At 37.0% G+C, this 15,123-nt stretch overlaps 1 protein-coding gene across 3 annotated transcripts in view; it reads left to right on the forward strand.

Moving 5' to 3' along the window:
* The first annotated feature begins 7,570 nt into the window (after positions 1-7,570).
* Pde1a (phosphodiesterase 1A) overlaps positions 7,571-15,123 on the forward strand; it is a 79,599-nt gene continuing 72,046 nt past the window's right edge. For 2 of the 3 annotated variants that reach the window (XM_090342517.1, XM_090342518.1), the window contains exon 1: positions 7,571-7,695. The gene's annotated coding sequence lies outside the window, so the exon portion shown is untranslated. The remainder of the gene's footprint in view (positions 7,696-15,123) is intronic. The other variant, XM_090342516.1, reaches the window with a different exon arrangement.

The raw sequence follows: 15,123 nt of genomic DNA on the forward strand, positions 1-15,123 counted from the left end.
TTACTATTAAATTTTTAAACTAACCAGATATATTGATAAATTTCTGTAATTGCAGCACTCATGGGGTTTTAAGTAAAAGGATTATCAGTTTGAGGCCGGCCCTGGCTCTGTATTGAAACCCTGCCTAAAAAACAAACAAACACAAACAGATAAACAGCTGTAATGTTAGAGCTGAATTTATCATTGGATTATTCATGACATTAAAAAATACTTTCTGCCTCTCCATCAATATTTACTGAATCAAACTGAGGATACAGTCTAAGTCTCCCTTAAGAGTCATAGGTGTTTTTTTTTTTAATACTATTGTCTTCACAGTTCTTTAAACATGTCGACAATTTTTACAACCCACTGATTTTATTAGTTATCTTCTGGATGGAGAAAGCTCTGATGATTGCAATGCACAATTGCTCTTCCATCAAGCAGTGGCAATGACAACTGCCCAACATCTGGCTCCACCATGGACTGGTTGCTTATCAGGATTCCGACTGCCTTCTCATTCATGTGGGGACACTTTCCTGAGATTGCTTAGTTATTTTATTGGTAGCATTTCAAAGCTGTTGCAAGACCAGTGATCATTTGTTCCACAAGATTGTTTTAAATCGTTCCTTTGAAAAGCAATGATCTTTAAGCATCACCCAAATAAAGCGTCCATTATCATTTTTTCAGTATGGTTTGTTCCTGTGGGGAAAAACCAAATTGCAGTAGAAAATCAGTATCTGTGTTATAGAACTTCAGAGAGTATCACACCCTCAAAGGAAAGTTCTAGTTAACTGAAGAAAACATCAAAATAAAATACTATTACTACTACTACTACTGCTACTGCTGTGTTTAACAAATGAACAGTCCAGCATTTTAAACTGTCTAGCTCCAAAGGTGAATTTAAAGTAGAAAAACTGTAGGATTTTATATAAATACACTACAAATTTGGAGGTTCAAAGTCAGACACAAGATTGTCACACACTAAGAGCTCTGGGGGGTTGAGAAGGAGCATTAGAGGACAGACCCAGAACATTTTGAACAATACGTGAAACAAAGCTCCCCAAAAGTAAATATTTAAGGGATCCTAACTATTTCCCAGTTGCTTAAAAACTCATCTCCCATCATCCCTGTGATGAATTTGGTGAATTAAATTAAAAATTAAGTTTTGTTTTTCTAGTTAGACTTTGTCTAATTTACTTGGATTATTTTTTCCTTCCTTTTTTCATTTCTATTCCTAGTTTTCCTAAATTTGCAACTCATTATTCCAGTGATGATGCCATTCTCAAAACTGTCTTGTAAAAATCAAGATAATTTTCCTAAAAAGTCTCATAAGGAGAGAATTATTTACAATGATCCTGAGAGATTGTACATATTGAAGCCTTGTTAATATACCTTCGGGGGAGACCAAAATTAAACCTGAGGTTTGTTGTTATCTGAACTTAGTGATTTCTGGAAACCCACGTATTCATGCAAACAGAGAGAATGAGGGAAGAAGGAGAATTTTTTAAATAAAAGAGGCAATATATACAAACAATCTTCACAATAAACGTCATCTTCTCAATCAGTTTATCAAAACTCAGTTTGATTACTTACAAACTGCATGCCAATGAAGGAACTTTCAAGAGCCTCTTCTTTAAATGAACCAATTTTCCTCTTGCTAAGTATCCAGAGTGACAAAAGTATCCAGATAGTATCTGTTGTGGAAATGTTTCTCTTTATTAAGTTTTTTAATGTTGTGTAATCTATTGTAATAGGGGAAATTCCATGTTGACTTTTCGGTATGTACTTTTAGTTTTGTATGCATATTTCTCTAAAAGTTGTTTTAAGGTTTTCCCTTTTTTGCAAATCTATTATTTTAAATCATGTTAGAAATGCTCTGCATTAATTCAATTTCCCAAGGTACTTACTCTGTTTGTCTCCCCCAAAACTTTAGTGCAGGATTCCTAAATCATCCTTCTCCAGAGTGAATGAGATCTAGAAGCAGGGCTTTGAGGAGGAGATTATGTAGTGAGGACCAGGCTTTCAATGCACAGGGTCAGTGAATTTATAAAACAGGTCAAAGAGAGCTCTTTCCCTCCTTCCACTCTGCAAGAAGCAGTGGGAAGAGAAAAGACCTTCACTGGCAGAGTCTCCTGACCTTAGTGTAAAGCCCAGATTCCATCCTCCAGAACTTGGAACTGGTAGGGAGGGGATTCTGCTGTTTTGAGCTGGGCCCTCACCCCTCATATGGTGATTTGTGGTAGCATCCTTAATAAAGACCCAAGACTTTAACTGTTAGGCTTAGTTTTCTTTTTGGAAGAACTGGTGCTAAAATTGCTTTGTTTCCTCCAGACTGAAGTAGGTAGACTTGATTGTTTTTCTGCTCTTTGTGTCAGGAGCTCTTTCATCTCTGATATTTCACGTAATATCTAGGTTTCTGTTTGTGTGATCTCTGACAGTGTAGATCACATTCTTATTTGAATTTTCTAAGCCCACTCCAAGTATGTTGCCTTATTCTCAGCTTTTAAGGTAGCAAGTTTTGCCACGGTAGTTCATTGAATGTCCATATTGAAAACTATTCCCTATTTCCTTTTCTTTTTCTTAAATATATATTTTCTTTTCTAAAAAACTTCTATCTCAAACTTTCAAGCATGCTAACTTCCAATTAGTTCAGTAGATAGGTATGGAACATTCACCAGTTGTCTTAACAAGCTGGAGGACAATTGTAGATCAACAACACTGTCAACTGATTCTTGGATATTTCAGCCATTTTCAAAGTCTGTTTACTTCTACTTCAGTGTGAACTTTTTTCTTTTTGGCAGTCCTGGGACTTGAACTCAGGGCTTTCTCAAAGCTAGAGCTCTACACCTTGAGCCACGGCACCATTTCCAGTTTTTTTTCTGTGTATGAGGTCTTCCTGCATGCTAGGCAAGCATTTTACCACGACGCTGAACTCCTAGCCCTTCAATGTGAAGTTTTATGCCTTTTTTTTCTATCAATTAAGTGTTCAGGATCAGTGATTCTAAAACTACCAATTAAGAACACAACTTCTCAAATAAGTTACTTAATTTGTGATCAAGCTACTGCATACTTTATTTTAAAAAAGAACTATGTCATTAAAATTCTTTTCATTAGTATCAAAAGTTAATTATCATGAAGTAATCTTGGTAGCCTAGTTCTTTTAGTTCTTCCTTGTCCGGGAAGAAAAGCTGCATTCCCTGATAATATAATTTTACTACTTTGTGTCCTATAGGTTGAGATTTTGTCTGTGTACATTAAGAATAGAAATAGAGGAGGTAGCTCTTGCTTATTAGTGCTACATCCTGGTCTTCTCAAAAGAGATAGGCATATCTTATTTTCTTGCTATTAGCATTTATAGCAGGGTGAATAATGATGTTATTCATTTGACAATGAAATACTGATACTATTGACTATTTAGAAATGATGCTTTTCTTCCTCTAAGATTTCAGGATTATCCCTTTACAATATATTTAATTGTAATGACAACTGAAACGTCAGTGAAAAAAGGAGCTGGGAATATTCTGCCAGTTCCATTGTTTGTCAACTTGTTTTCCTTTGCTGACTTTCCTCCTATGTACTTTGTGTGTGTGTGTGTGTGTGTGTGTGTGTGTGTGTGCATGTATTGTTAGACAGATGAAACACAATGTAAGCTATGTCCCTAGATCTTTTAGCTTTTGTAACTTTTTTAACTAGGGTCTTTTGTGTTTGCCTAGAGGTAGCTTCAGACTGTGATCTATACCTCTTTACAGTGAAGATGAAAGGCATATATCACCCCACTGGACATATTGATTGGGGGTTATTGCTGACTTTGGATTAGAACTTAGAAATGTGAACCACTGCACCCATTGATTTTATTATTTATATATTTATTAACCATTATATTTTATTGCAGAGTGTTGTGTAGAGTTACATCTATAGAGTGGGTAACGTTACATTCATGAGTAGTGAGTACATTACTTCTTCAACACTGATACACCTCCCCATGTTTTTCTCCCAATTTCCCTCACCCCATTCCCCTCCCAATCATCTTATTTTCCCCCTTCTCTTCCTCATTTCAAATAAACAAATAAATGTACACACAATATTCTAGGTACCAAAGTCAAATACAGTGACAACATGAGATAACCCATAAGGGAAAACAAGGCGGGGGAAGGAAATAACTTCACACAGTAGGTTAAGAACAACAATCACAAAGACAACCCTCTTGTTTCATATCCTGGAATTCATTTTGTTTATTCTCATCCTATTGCATCCATTCTTTTTTCTTTTCTTCCATACTCTTGCTTCAATATTAACTACTTAAATTGAACTAGCAAATTTCTGAAATGAGCACACATCTTTTTCTTTTATAGTCAGGATAATGTATAGAGGGTTTACAGTTACATAAATTTGTCAGGTAGTAGGTGCGTTATTTCTCACACATTGATACCCCTTCTCATGTTTTTGTCCCCATTTCCTTCCCGTATGGTAAATAATGCTGCAATGAACATCATTGTGCTAGTGGATTTAGTATGCCCTTGTTTCTGGACGATTGAGTAAATGCCAAAGAGTGGAATTGCTGGGTCATAGGGGAGCTCTATGTTTAGTCTTTTGAGGAACTGCCATAGTGCTTTCCATAGTGGTTGAACGAGTTTGCACTCCACCAACAGTGTAGTAGTGATCTCTCCTGGCTGCATCCCCTCCAGCATCTGATGTTATCAGATTTCTTAATAATGGCCATTCTAACTGGAGTGAAGTGGAATCTCAGAGTTGTTTTGATTTGCATTTTTATGGCCAGAAATATTGAGCATTTTTCATGTATCCATAGTCCATTCCTCTTCAGAGAAATCTATCTTCAAGTCTTTGGCCCACCATTTAATGGGATGGTTGTTTCTTTGAAGATTTGTTTTAGCTGTAGATATATTTTAGTTATGAGGCCCTTGTCTGTTGTATGACTAATGAAATCTTCTCCCACTCTGTGGGATTTCTGTTTAACTTGCTAGCTACTTCCTTTGCCATACAGAAGCTCTGCAGTTTAATGCAGTCCCATTTGTCCAAACCTTTAATTTGTTGAGCACACATCTTTTTTTCTGAGATTTCTCTTCCCTCTTACTTGTAATACATTTTCTGTATGTCTCGGCTTTGTTGAATTTATTTCCAAGTGACTTGCCATATAAGAGTGAATGGATATAGTTGGGAGGGATTGGGAGAATGACATGGATCAAGATTCATTATATTCATAAACTGCTTTGTATAAATACTTAAAGGTAATAATCACAACAATAATAATAAAGTGAGAATGTATGGAAACTCAATTTTTTGGAATTTTTAGTATTTCAATGTGCTGTTATTTTATCCTCCAACTTGCCTGAGTTTGTCTGAATTTGAAATTTTAGATAGATCATTCGTGTAACATACTCAGTGTAAAATAATACTAGTCTCTTGAAATATATTAAGAACTTGAAGATGGTGACCTCAAAGCTCTAAACAAATTGCATGGCCTCCCAAATGTCAGGCTCTGTGTGACTCAGAACTTATGTGCCCATGGAAGTGGCTCTAATGGGCTCTCTCACTGGACATCTTACTTCTTCTGGGAAAATGACCTTTTCCCTGGTAATCTCCCCATCTCCTCAGTGTTCCCTTAGTATTGAACTCCAGTGAGCTGTAGATTAGACCTCCTCGACTGACTAATTTTAACGTTGTGACTGTCGTATCCACTTCACCCTGTTTTCTGTCTGCCTTTCAGCAGAATAACCAAGCATTTCCTCCTTCCCTTGACATTTTCGTGTAAACTCTTGGCATTAAATTCCAAAACTTCTTTCATCCCCATTCATTCCATTTACAAAATGATGGTGTTATATTCTTGCTTTTTGCATCTGTTCATGTTTTTCTTTGCCTTCTGTAATTTTCCATCACTTCCACATTTTTTTAATTTGTTTGTTGGCATTTGTTTGTGACTTTCATGTTTCAAGTTTTCTACTTGAGTACCCGCTGACCAGTACAATTGAGATAGGCCATTAATATAATTAATATTGAAGAGTGAGGTTTGGCAATCTATGAGAACTTCTCTGGAGGGAGTCGGGGGGGGGGTGCTGGTCTTCTCTGAGCTGTAAGCAATGAATAGTCTTGAAAATTTCATTTCTCTGAGGTCAGTTCAGTCTCTCAGGCAATCCTTCAATGCAGGGTAAGCAATCCAAAAGTATTATAAAGGCCACATCCTTCTGTTTAGAGACTAGCAAGAGTGGGGAGCATGTAGTCTGTGGGTTACAAAATCATATAAAAAGCATTTCCTACATGACAAGACAGATGTGCATTTCTCATTTGCTGCCTGCAGTCCACCTCTTCATATCTGATCATTTTTGTATGGCCCATCAATCACGACCACGATGCGACAAATATGCAAACGGACCTTGGCAGAATAAAGCCTCCTTACCTTTGCTGCCCTCTGAAACCTCTGCTCCCTGTTCCTCCTGAGCTGCTCTAAGGTTCCTGGGGGATTAGATGGAGGTTACCTGTTTTGATTCTCTCATATTACTCTTTGAAAGCACTGGCTTTCTTATCCTGGATCTGTTAAGTCAATTACTGTATTTCATTATAAATTTTCTCAGAAATGTGCTGTGAATATTTGCTCTTGTTTTCTCCCTGGTTGTCATTCTTCTTAAAGTTATTTCACCTTTGTCATCTTTTTATGTCATACTAATGAAGATTCACTGGTTAGCTGTAAAAAAAGGTATTTCTTTAATCTACCAGGTATAAATGTGCATATAAGTAGTTGTTCTGTTTATTGTTCGACCATTGTTATTGTTGTTTTTTTTCTGGCTCAGGAACATCCTTTTAGTCTGGCTCCTCTCTTTAGACTATCACCTTGGTCTCATGGAATTTCTTGTGTAGTAGCTAACTCAACACTGCAATTTTCTGTATCTTAATATCCTTGTTAACCTACTCTCTCATCCTTCTTATAGTTGAATCAATTTCAACTAATTTGCTTTTAATCCTCATTATGATGCTTCATGCCACACACACACACAGACACAGATACAGACACAGACAGACAGACAGACAGACAGACAGACACACACACACACACACACACACACACACACAGTGTTGAGTACAGAAGAAAACTGATGGGAGGTCCTGACCGGGAGTGTTGGTGGGAGGGAAATGACAGAAGTGAAATCAATCATGATGCATTGTACTGATAAACTGATGTTTGAATGGTAGTCTTTTTGTACAGCCACTCAAAGGGAGTAAAATCATATTTTCAAAATGTCTATACCTGACACTGACCAAGATATATCATATTCATAAACTATTGAGCTGAAACACCTCTACATGTACATGTAAATGAATTGAGAATTTGTGATTCTTTTCTGGCATTAATGTTTAACTAGTTATCATTTATATGATTACAAAACGGTCTCGATTTTTAGTAATGAGCCCTAATGCTTTTTATGAAAAAAATCTGGTTTTAATTATACCAAAACAGGATATATTTCAGTGCAGCTATATGGAACTAGTGATGTCAAATGTTTGCTCAGTGTTCATGCTTAATCCTGTACTGTTTTCCATGGTCATAATATAATAAATGGAGTTTTCTCTTTGGCTCCTTTTCTGAAACAGACTGCGGTGCCTCGTGAAGCAGCTGGAGAGGGGTGACGTCAGCATCGTAGACCTGAAGAAGAACATTGAGTATGCAGCATCCGTGCTGGAGGCTGTCTACATTGATGAGACAAGGTGCGTCTTCACCGCCTCCCCACTTTACCCTTATTGCGTGCCGCCTTTTTCTCAAACAGGAAAGTAACATTAGTAGGGAAGCAAAGCAGACATCTTACAAAATTTGAAATTGAACTATTTCATGTAGCGAATTAATTGGGCTATGATTTTTAAACACCCATTTTATTCTGAATACTGAAATATGATAAAGTAGCCCAACAGTAAAGTTATCAAATGAAAAATAATTTTAATCTCTTCTCTGGCTTAACTATTCTTAAGCTCAGACTTGTAAGTGTAGGTTTTACAGTTTTTGCAAAGTTCCTTCTGAGAAAATTGGGTGTAATATGCCCTCACAACCTCACAAAATTCTGTATGGACATGTTGCTTAGCAAACATTTCCCAAAATGTTGTCCCTCAAATACAGCATCAGTCAACAAAGGGATAAGGAGGTAAGAAATAGAGACTTGTTTGAAGAGGGTTGTTAATCTGATACTGTGGCTTCCAGCCAAACCACCAACTCTCAATTGGATGTTTGCAAACTCAGGAGACTTGTCCAGTGTCCTCTTGGTATTTGAATGGTCCTGAGAGTGCCTTTTTGTTTTCACTTCATAAAAGACAAAGGTGACAAGTTATGGAGGCTTACATGTTGAAATCAGAGCCAAGAGGGAACCTGATGGAAAAATTTACACTTCTAGAATTTGGCCAAAATAAGGCTGACTTTCTCAAAGCTACAGAAGAGAGACTCACAAGAAGGTCTCCAGAGAGGAGCTGAGAGAAAACTCCAGGACTGGGGGATCTGTTATGCAGATAGCAGAAAAACATTATCTACCTAGAAGGCCCTTTGTCCCCTTGTTTTTTTATTTTTATTTTTTCATGTATTTTTATTGCAATTAATAGAGGTGTTACAGTCATTCGCCAGACAGAAGGTCCATTACTTCACACACATTGATACCCCTTCTCATGTTTTGTCCCCATTTCCCTTACCCCATCTATCCCCTCGTCTTGTTTTCCCCCCTTTCCTTTCCTATTTCAAATAAACAAATAAACGTATATACAATATACCAAATAACAAGGTAAGATACCGTAACAATATGAAAACAACCAAGGGACAACAAAAGAGATGAGAAGTCACATAGTACATTAAGAACAGCCATCATACATTATATAGCTCTTGTTGCCTTATCCTGGAGGTCCTGACATTAATGCTGGACTATCAGCGTTAGAAGAGTTAACATCTCACCCAGCCAGACCTTCTGCAGGAGTCTTTACCTGTTAGATCTGAGCATAGGGAAGATAAGAGATATTCAGTTAAATGTAATGTAAAAGTTTCATTATTCTTTGTGTATTGCACTATACATGCACATGCATGTAATATTTGTCAGGTAATAGTTTCACATCATTGCAAAATCAAGATAATGAAAAGGATTTCATGAACTTTTTGTCTCCATCACAGTCCCAATCTATTCCATTCTCCATTACATCCCTGAAGTTTTCTAGTAATGCATTAAATTTTTTATTTTATATTTCCCAACTTCCTTTCATGGAAACTAACCTATAACATGCATGGCCTTGCAGTTTGCTTTATTTCACCCAACCTAGAAATGTTCTTCTATCTGATTTTGAACTTGTTAGTCCACTGAGGAGAATTTTCACTAGTGAACAGAATTTTCACCAGTAATAAACAGAAAAAAAAGTCACAGTGAAGGCTTCAATGCAGGGGCTTCTTCCTTGATACTCAGAATGGACAGCATCTCAATTAAAACACGATTAGGGTCCAGGAGTGTGGCCTCGTGGTAGAGTGCTTGCCTAGCTGCACGAAGTCCTGGGTTCCGTTCCTCAGTACCACATACACAGAAAAAGCTAGAAGTGGTGCTGTGGCTCAAGTGTTAGAGTGCTAGCCTTGAGAAAGGTCAAGGACAGTACCTGGGCCCCTGAGTTCAAGGCTCAGGACCAGCAAAACAAACAAACAAACAAAAACCATGATTATATTCTAGGTGCTAGTGGCTCATATCTGTAATGCTAGCTATTCAGCAGGCCGAAATTTTTGGTTAAATCTAGCCTGGGCAGGTGAGTCTATGAGACCCACCTCCAAGTAAGCAACAAAGAGCCAGAAAAGGGAGTGTGATTCAACTGGTAGTGTGCCAGCTTTAGGTGACAAAACCAAGTGAGTGCTGACAGTCATAAATTCAGCACAAGAATGAGAGGGAGAGGGGGAAGGAAGGAAGAAAGAAAGAAAGGAAAGGCAGAAAAGGAAGGAAAAATGCTATCCGTTAGCCAAAAATCTTAAGGACACCACCCAGGCCCTGAGTTCAAGTCCCTGGACTAGCACTAACTAACTAAAAATAAATGAATGAATGAATAAATAAATAAATAAGTGTGTTAAGAGGGATGGGGACATAGTACTGTGTTTAATTGCTATAATGGTTTATTTCCAATGTTTTTAATCTGCACAATATTCAAGATTAGTAAAGATAAAATATGTGAATAAATAAATCTGATATTGCTCTTGTAGCTCATTTATTTGTTTCCATGTATGCTTTTTACTTTTCACAAGTTGATCTTAATAGGTCTGTTTCTTCAGTCAGTCCTTGACCTCACATTTTATTTACAAAACTTAAAGAATATTTACTTTAGGAACTGTTTTGAGATTTATCTCATTCATCATTTAATGACATAATACTAGGCTGTAGTTCCTATAATTAATTCAATAGATGGTTTATTCTGTGCTTTATTTATTTCTCCTTATGTTGTATTTCTTGTCCTTAAGATTAATAAACTTCAGGGATATTTTTCTAACTTAGTTATCCATGATCCTTGACTGGTTTAAACATAGGTGATATTTAAAGTACAGTTCCTTCTCATTTGAAAATTGCTCTATCATAGGAAAAATAAGGGATTAAGCACAATATTTTACTGCTTCATGGTAGATACTTACCCTTTTTCAGCCCTCATAATAAAACATCCCTACCCGTATCATTCTTACTTTTCATTCAAACAATAAGTTTTCATATTTTCTTTCAATTCCTCCATAGCAGCACTGTTTTTCACTCACAGGTGGTGATCTAGCACCAGTATTTAAAGAATTAGATTGATAATGCTATCACATTTATACCATGTTCCAAAAATCATTTTAGTCTCTTTCTACAGAGTGATTATTTTTGTGTGAATTTTACTAATGAGAGCTAAACTTCATTAAACACCCCTGTGAGTCTATTAGATTAACAACTATGTTATTGCCCTTTTATCTGTGAGGGAAGTACATCACAGAAACACACACATAGGTTATCCAAGAGGACAGATTCAGCAGTGGGATTAGGGCACTGACCATCTAACTGCTTAACACATTTCTCACCCTCATTCCTGTTTTAGCATAGAACCACATGGTGGTTTCTGAGGGGCTCCTTCTCACTTTTTTCACACCTTTACCTTCAATGATTATGTCTTTATGTCTTGACATCTGCCAAGGGGAGTATTCATACCATGTCAAGTGCTATAACTCAAGAGTTCACTTGATTAGAGACCTGTACTCAGAGAGATATGTCTCAGCGGGCCACTGGATTACCTCCTAAGAATCTTCCCAGAGCTGTGATTTTATGGCCAAAGTACCAACCTAGGAAATTTTATTTATTTATTTATTTATTTTTACCTGAAAGTTTTTATTGTAAAGGTGATGCAGAGGTTTTGCAATTGTATCAGTAAGAAAATGAATATGATTCTTGTCATACATTTTATACCCTCTCTCATTTTGTCTCATTTTCCCTTCCCCTTGATTCCCCTTCTCCTAAAGTTATAAAGTCAATTTCTAACATAGTATCTTGTGAATATCAAACACACATATATACACAAATTTTAAACAATACTTAATGTGGTTTGATTTCCTATACATGTAGAATGATACAGAAGTAAGCAGAGGATAGTTCTGTAGACATGAATGCATAAGTATAATCGCTTTTGTCTTTTCATTTTTAGTACTAGGAATTGAACCTAGGATGTTGCAACTGCTAGGCAAGCATTTTGTCTTTAAGCTGCATCCCAGCCTGTGTGTATAATTATTAAAGTAGCATTGTATATTATGTGTAGAGGGGTTACAGTTCTGTAAGTCTGGTAATGAGTACATTCCTTCGTGTAAAATGCCACTTGTCCCTCATTCCCTCCTAGATTTCCCTCCATCCCCACCTACAAGTTGTACAGTTAATTTTCAACATAATACTTTTTAGTGGAAAATTCCTCCTAGAAAAAAAATAAATTCAGTGAATAGTAAAGAGAGGTATGGTTTAGAGTTGGCTGCAGTTTCAAAAAAACAATAAGTCATGATAAAATAAGTGCTTAATTGATTGAAAATAAATGTGTGCATACACACGTAGATCTTCTTACAAAGCATCACTGATTGAAATGTTTCCATTAAAACACAGATTCTTGATTTCTTCTTCTTCTTCTTCTTCTTCTTCTTCTTCTTCTTCTTCTTCTTCTTCTTCTTCTTCTTCTTTGTTCTTCTTCTTCTTCTCCTCCTCCTCCTCCTCCTCCTCCTCCTCCTCCTCCTCCTCCTCCTCCTCCTCTTCTTCTTCTTCTTCTTCTTCTTCTTCTTCTTCTTCTTCTTCTTCTTCTTCTTCTTCTTCTTCTTCTTCTTTGTCCTCCTCCCCCTCCTCCTCCTCCTCCTCCTCCTCCTCCTCCTCCTCCTCCTCCTCCTCCTCCTCCTCCTCCTCCTCCTCCTCCTCCTCCTCCTTCTTCTTCTTCTTCTTCTTCTTCTTCTTCTTCTTCTTCTTCTTCTTCTTCTTTTCAGAAACAAATAGAAGTAGTTCTTCTGATAGAAATTAAATTCTGACCTTTGTGGAAATAATAGCAAAATTCCCTAGTGATTATGACAGTTTGTTGTTTTTATAAAGACAGTTTCATATGTAAATGCCAATATTTTATGAGTCTTGTTTTTAGATAGGCCTCTAGAGGCTATTATGTTTCAGGGTTGCACATTTGCAAGCCAGAAACAAGTAACTTAAAAGGAAAACAAAATCTGTCCTTATTTCAGTTGTGACACTGCCAAGTAAACTAGCCCCTCTGGTCTCATGAAGAGCAGTGGAGGCAGCTGGCTGGCTGGGTGGTGTGCTTTCCAAGATGGACAGTGCGCTTACTAGATCTAAACAGACAAATTTATAACTTTATTTTTGTCAATGTGAACCTTATTATTGTAGTTAGAGTACAGATTCCGGGATAAGAAAGAGTGGCTATTTAAAGCCTGGATCCTCTGTTTCATATTCTCTTTCTTCAAGAAAGTTAATAACATCTATACTATTTAGATTTATTATTCATAAAATGGAGACAATGCTCGCTTTATAATGGCTGATACAGAATTAAATTAAGTGTTGCAAAATTCTGATAGACTGAAAGTTGGGTGATAACCATTATTTTTCTCTGTACTAATAACATTCAAGAATCCTTCACATTTGGGGTATACATAATACATTAAGATACATAATTCATGTTTTATACTGAAGATATAAAATAATTTCTTAACAACAGCTTTTGATCTTGAAGTGAAAATGTTAAGCTCTAGATGCAGGGAATTGAAGCCAAGCACAAAAGAACAGAAATGTTGATACAAATGCATTGATATAATTCAGTACTTCAAAAATTTGGTCTGGTAGAAATGGAGTGTTCTTTAGATGAAGAACCTTGACATTACTTAATATAACTAGACTTGCAGGTGTTTCCAAATGTGAATGTATTCATTCTCTGGCATAGCTTTCCAATCCATTCTTATGGCTGTATCTCCTAACAAGAGGACTTAGATGAAAATGCGTGTGACGTGCTGGTTATACGGGCATGGATAGTGTAATGACGATGTTTAGAGACATGAGTTGTGTCTTGGATGCTTTAAAAGCATTTTCCTTTATGCCAGTCTTCAATACTCTCTCTTTTTTTGCTATTTGGATATGTTCCTCATGTAAAGATTTTGAGACTGTCAAGAAGAAGTATACTTATTTCACCAGTCTCACAGCCAGCCAGTGCTAGCTGAACAGTTTCTAGGCAGGTTACCTCCTTTTGCCTCGAGTCTGACTAAATATAGGGTCATGAGCTTCCTTAAGTTCCCGAGTTGAAGCTAAATCATGAGTAACTTCTTTGTTTTGATTTATAATTTTTATAATTAATAGAAGGGTTACATTATATTCACCAGATAGAAGGTGCATTACTTCACAAACATTACTACCCCTTCTCAAATCATGTGTAACTTCTATAAAGCCTTACTGATAAATATTTTCAGAGTCATCAAGTCAAGTCCTTTCAAAGGGGTACCCTACCAAGCATCCCACTGCATCCCCTAAGGTCCCGATGCATACCTCACAGAAACCAGTTTAAAATTCCCTGTAGAAATCCTTTCAACATAATTCCTAAGCTGAGTTCAGGATCTGAAGAGAAAGGAACAGAGTGCTTGAGAGTAGGGCTGTGTTTGGGGGTGGGGGCGGCGGGGAAACCCGACGAATTCTAAACAACTCAGTATATTCAGTGATGCAGCTGTGCTCCTAACAAACTCTCTGAATGCTACTGTTCAGAGAAGGCTAGTCTACTGGAATCCTATTGTTCCACTTTGTATGTCAGAACAGAGCTTCAGTGTATTTTAGTGTAAACAGAAGATTTACTCAAAAAGGTTATGAAACAAAAGAAGAGCAATCTATGCAGAAGGGATTAGAAAGACTACAGAGGAAGATTTCCTGTTTTAATTTTTTGGCCAGTCATTGAGCTTGAACTCAGGACCTGGGTACTGTCCCTAAGCTCTTCTGCTCAAGGTTAACACAGCACCACGTACAGTTTCTTGTGGTTAATTGGAGAGGAGTCTCAGATCTCAGCATCCTACATAGCTAGGATTACAGGCATGAGAGGAGAATCTAAATAGATACATAAAAAGGCATCATATCTGAGGAATTGAAAGGACAAAATAGCAAGCAGGGTTGCTTTAAAAAAAGCTACATAAAGCTGGGTGCTATGGCTCATGTCTACAACCCAGCAGCAACCTGGGAAGATGATGTCTGAGAATCCTGGTTCAAATTCAACTTGGACAGAAAAGTCTGTGAAACTCTCATGTCCAATTAATAACCAAAAAGCCTGAAGTGGTGCTGTGGTTCATGTGTCAGCCATGAGGCAGAAAACTAAGGGACAAAACTCAAGGCTTGAGATAGAGCCCCAGTTGTGTGTGTGTGTGTGTGTGTGTGTGTGTGTGTGTGTGTGTGTGTGTGTGTGTGTTGTGCATCAAATGCTTCAAGGAGAAGATGGATGGCACACACACAATTACTGAAATATAGTGTCTAGAAATAGAAACTTCCACTAGCCATATTATTATAGTATAGGGAAGTAATGAGGAGTGGCTTCATGAATAAAACAGCATAAACTACTTTTTCAAGAGTTTGCTAGTATAAGAAATAAAGGAGGTGGAACATCTATGAAGACTTATAGTTGAAA

Source organism: Megascapheus bottae, chromosome 12, assembly GCF_031878675.1.
Source record: "Megascapheus bottae isolate mThoBot1 chromosome 12, mThoBot2.hap1, whole genome shotgun sequence".
Lineage (NCBI taxonomy): Eukaryota > Metazoa > Chordata > Mammalia > Rodentia > Geomyidae > Megascapheus > Megascapheus bottae.